Below are 7008 nucleotides of genomic sequence, written 5' to 3'. Positions count from 1 at the left end.
CATATGGTGTGTTTGTGGAAAGTACAACATATGGTGTGTGTAAATAATAAAACATATGGTGTTTGTGTGGATAGTAAAACATATGGTGTGTGTGGATAGTAAAACATATGGTGTTTGTGTGGACAGTAAAACATATGGTGTGTGTGTGAATAGTAAAACATATGGTGTGTGTGTGAATAGTAAAACATATGGGGTGTGTGGATAGTAAAACATATGGTGTGTGTGTGTGGATAGTAAAACATATGATGTGTGTGGATAGTAAAACATGTGGTGTGTGTGTGAATAGTAAAACATATGGTGTGTGTGTGGATAGTAAAACATATGGTGTGTGTGGATATTAAAACATATGTTGTGCGTGGATAGTAAAACATATGGTGTGTGTGGATAGTAAAACATATGGTGTGTGTGGAAAGTACAACATATGGTGAGTGTAAATTGTAAAACATATGGTGTGTGTGTGGATAGTAAAACATATTGTGTGTGTGGATAGTAAAACATATGGTATGTGTGGATAGTAAAACATATGGTGTTTGTGTGGATAGTAAAACATATGGTGTGTTTGTGGAAAGTACAACATATGGTGTGTGTAAATAATAAAACATATGGTGTTTGTGTGGATAGTAAAACATATGGTGTGTGTGGATAGTAAAACATATGGTGTTTGTGTGGATAGTAAAACATATGGTGTGTGTGTGAATAGTAAAACATATGGTGTGTGTGTGAATAGTAAAACATATGGGGTGTGTGGATAGTAAAACATATGGTGTGTGTGTGTGGATAGTAAAACATATGATGTGTGTGGATAGTAAAACATATGGTGTGTGTGTGAATAGTAAAACATATGGTGTGTGTGTGGATAGTAAAACATATGGTGTGTGTGGATATTAAAACATATGTTGTGCGTGGATAGTAAAACATATGGTGTGTGTGGATAGTAAAACATATGGTGTGTGTGTGGATAGTAAAACATATGGTGTGTGTGGAAAGTACAACATATGGTGTGTGTAAACTGTTAAACATATGGTGTGTGTGTGTGGATAGTAAAACATATGGTGTGTGTGGATATTAAAACATATGGTGTGTGTGGATAGTAAAACATATGGTGTGTGTGTGGATAGTAAAACATATGGTGTGTGTGGATAGTAAAACATATGGTGTGTGTGGATAGTAAAACATATGGTGTGTTTGTGTGAATAGTAAAACATATGGTGTGTGTGGATAGTAAAACATATGGTGTGTGTGTGGATAGTAAAACATATGGTGTGTGTCTGGATAGTAAAAAATATGGTGTGTGTGTGAATAGTAAAACATATGGTGTGTGTGGATATTAAAACTAATGGTGTGTGTGAATAGTAAAACATATGGTGTTTGTTAGAATAGTAAAACATATGGGGTGTGTGGATAGTAAAACATATGGTGTGTGTGTGTGGATAGTAAAACATATGGTGTGTGTGGATAGTAAAACATATGGTGTGTGTGTGAATAGTAAAACATATGGTGTGTGTGTGGATAGTAAAACATATGGTGTGTGTGGATAGTAAAACATATGGTGTGTGTGTGGATAGTAAAACATATGCTGTGTGTGGATAGTAAAACAAATGGTGTGTGTGGATAGTAAAACATATGGTGTGTGTGTGAATATTAAAACATATGGTTTGTGTAGATGGTAAAACATATGGTGTGTGTGGATAGTAAAACATATGGTGTCTGTGGATAGTAAAACATATGGTGTGTGTTGATAGTAAAACATATGGTGTGTGTGTGTGTGGATAGTAAAACATATGGTGTGTGTGGATAGTAAAACATATGTTGTGTGTCTGGATAGTAAAACACATGGTGTGTGTGGATACTAAAACATATGGTGTGTGTGGATAGTAAAACATATGGTGTGTGTGGATAGTAAAACATATGGTGTGTGTGTGGAAAGTAAAACATATGGTGTGTGTGTGTGGATAGTAAAACATATGGTGTGTGTGTGGATAGCAAAACATATGGTGTGTGTGTGGATAGTAAAACATATGGTGTGTGGATAGTAAAACATATGGTGTGTGTGTGGATAGTAAAACATATGGTGTGTGTGTGGATAGTAAAACATATGGTGTGTGTGGATAGTAAAACATATGGTGTGTGTGGATAGTAAAACATATGGTGTGTGTGTGGATAGTAAAACATATGGTGTGTGTGGAAAGTACAACATATGGTGTGTGTAAATTGTAAAACATATGGGTTGTGTGTGGATAGTAAAACCTATGGTGTGTGTGGATAGTAAAACATATGGTATGTGTGGATAGTAAAACATATGATGTGTGTGTGGATAGTAAAACATATGGTGTGTTTGTGGAAAGTACAACATATGGTGTGTGTAAATATTAAAACATATGGTGTTTGTGTGGATAGTAAAACATATGGTGTGTGTGGATAGTAAAATATATGGTGTGTGTGTGTGGATAGTAAAACATATGGTGTGTGTGTGAATAGTAAAACATATGGTGTGTGTGTGGATAGTAAAACATATGGTGTGTGTGGATAGTAAAACATATGGTGTGTGTGTGTGGATAGTAAAACATATGGTGTGTGTGTGAATAGTAAAACATATGGTGTGTGTGGATAGTAAAACATATGGTGTGTGTGGATAGTAAAACATATGCTGTGTGTGGATAGTAAAACATATGGTGTGTGTGGATAGTAAAACATATGGTGTGTGTGTGAATAGTAAAACATATGGTGTGTGTAGATAGTAAAACATATGGTGTGTGTGGATAGTAAAACATATGGTGTGTGTGGATAGTAAAACATATGGTGTGTGTGGATAGTAAACCATATGGTGTGTGTAGAAAGTAAAACATATGCTGTGTGTGGATAGTAAAACATATGGTGTGTGTGGATAGTAAAACATATGGTGTGTGTGTGAATAGTAAAACATATGGTGTGTGTAGATAGTAAAACATATGGTGTGTGTGTGGATAGTAAAACATATGGTGTGTGTGGATAGTAAAACATATGGTGTGTGTTGATAGTAAAACATATGGTGTGTGTGTGTGGATAGTAAAACATATGGTGTGTGTGGATAGTAAAACATATGGTGTGTGTCTGGATAGTAAAACATATGGTGTGTGTGGATAGTAAAACATATGGTGTGTGTGGATAGTAAAACATATGGTGTGTGTGGATAGTAAAACATATTGTGTGTGTGTGGATAGTAAAACATATGGTGTGTGTGGAAAGTACAACATATGGTGTGTGTAAATTGTTAAACATATGGTGTGTGTGTGTGTGGATAGTAAAACATATGGTGTGTGTGGATTGTAAAACATATGGTGTGTGTGGATAGTAAAACATATGGTGTGTGTGTGGATAGTAAAACATATGGTGTGTGTGTGGAAAGTACAACATATGATGTGTGTAAATATTAAAACACATGGTGTGTGTGTGGATAGTAAAACATATGGTGTGTGTGGATAGTAAAACATATGGTGTGTGTGGATAGTAAAACATATGGTGTGTGTTTGAATAGTAAAACATATGGTGTGTGTGGATAGTAAAACATATGGTGTGTGTGTGGATAGTAAAACATATGGTGTGTGTCTGGATAGTAAAAAATATGGTGTGTGTGGATAGTAAAACATATGGTGTGTGTGGATAGTAAAAAATATGGTGTGTGTGAATAGTAAAACATATGGTGTTTGTTAGAATAGTAAAACATATGGGGTGTGTGGATAGTAAAACATATGGTGTGTGTGTGTGGATAGTAAAACATATGGTGTGTGTGGATAGTAAAATATATGGTGTGTGTGTGAATAGTAAAACATATGGTGTGTGTGTGGATAGTAAAACATATGGTGTGTGTGGATAGTAAAACATATGGTGTGTTTGTGGATAGTAAAACATATGCTGTGTGTGGATAGTAAAACAAATGGTGTGTGTGGATAGTAAAACATATGGTGTCTGTGGATAGTAAAACATATGGTGTGTGTGGATAGTAAAACATATGGTGTGTGTGTGTATAGTAAAACATATGGTGTGTGTGTGTGGATAGTAAAACATATGGTGTGTGTGTGGATAGTAAAACATATGGTGTGTGGATAATAAAACATATGTTGTGTGTGTGGATAGTAAAACATATGGTGTGTGTGTGGATAGTAAAACATATGGTGTGTGTGGATAGTAAAACATATGGTGTTTGTGGATAGTAAAACATATGGTGTGTGTGGAAAGTACAACATATGGTGTGTGTAAATTGTAAAACATATGGTGTGTGTGTGGATAGTAAAATATATGGTGTGTGTGGATACTAAAACATATGGTGTGTGTGGATAGTAAAACATATGGTGTGTGTGGAAAGTACAACATATGGTGTGTGTAAATTGTAAAACATATGGTGTGTGTGTGGATAGTAAAACATATGGTGTGTGTGGATAGTAAAACATATGGTATGTGTGGATAGTAAAACATATGGTGTGTGTGTGGATAGTAAAACATATGGTGTGTTTGTGGAAAGTACAACATATGGTGTGTGTAAATAATAAAACATATGGTGTTTGTGTGGATAGTAAAACATATGATGTGTGTGGATAGTAAAACATATGGTGTTTGTGTGGATAGTAAAACATATGGTGTGTGTGTGAATAGTAAAACATATGGTGTGTGTGTGAATAGTAAAACATATGGGGTGTGTGGATAGTAAAACATATGGTGTGTGTGTGTGGATAGTAAAACATATGATGTGTGTGGATAGTAAAACATATGGTGTGTGTGTGAATAGTAAAACATATGGTGTGTGTGTGGATAGTAAAACATATGGTGTGTGTGGATATTAAAACATATGTTGTGCGTGGATAGTAAAACATATGGTGTGTGTGGATAGTAAAACATATGGTGTGTGTGGAAAGTACAACATATGGTGTGTGTAAATTGTAAAACATATGGTGTGTGTGTGGATAGTAAAACATATTGTGTGTGTGGATAGTAAAACATATGGTATGTGTGGATAGTAAAACATATGGTGTGTGTGTGGATAGTAAAACATATGGTGTGTTTGTGGAAAGTACAACATATGGTGTGTGTAAATAATAAAACATATGGTGTTTGTGTGGATAGTAAAACATATGGTGTGTGTGGATAGTAAAACATATGGTGTTTGTGTGGATAGTAAAACATATGGTGTGTGTGTGAATAGTAAAACATATGGTGTGTGTGTGGATAGTAAAACATATGGTGTGTGTGGATAGTAAAACATATGGTGTGTGTGTGGATAGTAAAACATATGCTGTGTGTGGATAGTAAAACAAATGGTGTGTGTGGATAGTAAAACATATGGTGTGTGTGTGAATATTAAAACATATGGTTTGTGTAGATGGTAAAACATATGGTGTGTGTGGATAGTAAAACATATGGTGTCTGTGGATAGTAAAACATATGGTGTGTGTGGATAGTAAAACATATGGTGTGTGTCTGGATAGTAAAACACATGGTGTGTGTGGATACTAAAACATATGGTGTGTGTGGATAGTAAAACATATGGTGTGTGTGGATAGTAAAACATATGGTGTGTGTGTGGATAGTAAAACATATGGTGTGTGTGTGTGGATAGTAAAACATATGGTGTGTGTGTGGATAGCAAAACATATGGTATGTGTGGATAGTAAAACATATGGTGTGTGTGTGGATAGTAAAACATATGGTGTGTGGATATTAAAACATATGTTGTGTGTGTGGATAGTAAAACATATGGTGTGTGTGTGGATAGTAAAACATATGGTGTGTGTGGATAGTAAAACATATGGTGTGTGTGGATAGTAAAACATATGGTGTGTGTGTGTGAATATTAAAACATATGGTTTGTGTAGATAGTAAAACATATGGTGTGTGGATATTAAAACATATGGTGTGTGTGTGTGGATACTAAAACATATGGTGTGTGTGGATAGTAAAACATATGGTGTGTGTCTGGATAGTATAACATATGGTGTGTGTGTGGATAGTAAAACATATGGTGTGTGTGGATAGTAAAACATATGGTGTGTGTGGATAGTAAAACATATGGTGTGTGTGTGTATAGTAAAACATATGGTGTGTGTGTGTGTGGATAGTAAAACATATGGTGTGTGTGTGGATAACAAAACATATGGTATGTGTGGATAGTAAAACATATGGTGTGTGTGTGGATAGTAAAACATATGGTGTGTGGATAGTAAAACATATGTTGTGTGTGTGGATAGTAAAACATATGGTGTGTGTGTGGATAGTAAAACATATGGTGTGTGTGTGGATAGTAAAACATATGGTGTGTGTGGATAGTAAAACATATGGTGTGTGTGGATAGTAAAACATATGGTGTGTGTGGAAAGTACAACATATGGTGTGTGTAAATTGTAAAACATATGGTGTGTGTGTGGATAGTAAAATGTATGGTGTGTGTGGATAGTAAAACATATGGTGTGTGTGGATAGTAAAACATATGGTGTGTGTGGAAAGTACAACATATGGTGTGTGTAAATTGTAAAACATATGGTGTGTGTGTGGATAGTAAAACATATTGTTTGTGTGGATAGTAAAACATATGGTATGTGTGGATAGTAAAACATATGGTGTGTGTGTGGATAGTAAAACATATGGTGTGTTTGTGGAAAGTACAACATATGGTGTGTGTAAATAATAAAACATATGGTGTTTGTGTGGATAGTAAAACATATGGTGTGTGTGGATAGTAAAACATATGGTGTTTGTGTGGATAGTAAAACATATGGTGTGTGTGTGAATAGTAAAACATATGGTGTGTGTGTGAATAGTAAAACATATGGGGTGTGTGGATAGTAAAACATATGGTGTGTGTGTGTGGATAGTAAAACATATGATGTGTGTGGATAGTAAAACATATGGTGTGTGTGTGAATAGTAAAACATATGGTGTGTGTGTGGATAGTAAAACATATGGTGTGTGTGGATATTAAAACATATGTTGTGCGTGGATAGTAAAACATATGGTGTGTGTGGATAGTAAAACATATGG

The sequence above is a fragment of the Salvelinus fontinalis genome, chromosome 37 (genome assembly GCF_029448725.1).
Source record: "Salvelinus fontinalis isolate EN_2023a chromosome 37, ASM2944872v1, whole genome shotgun sequence".
NCBI classification, from domain to species: Eukaryota; Metazoa; Chordata; class Actinopteri; order Salmoniformes; family Salmonidae; genus Salvelinus; species Salvelinus fontinalis.
The sequence above is the reverse complement of the archived record's forward strand: the minus strand, read 5'-3'. Positions refer to the sequence as shown.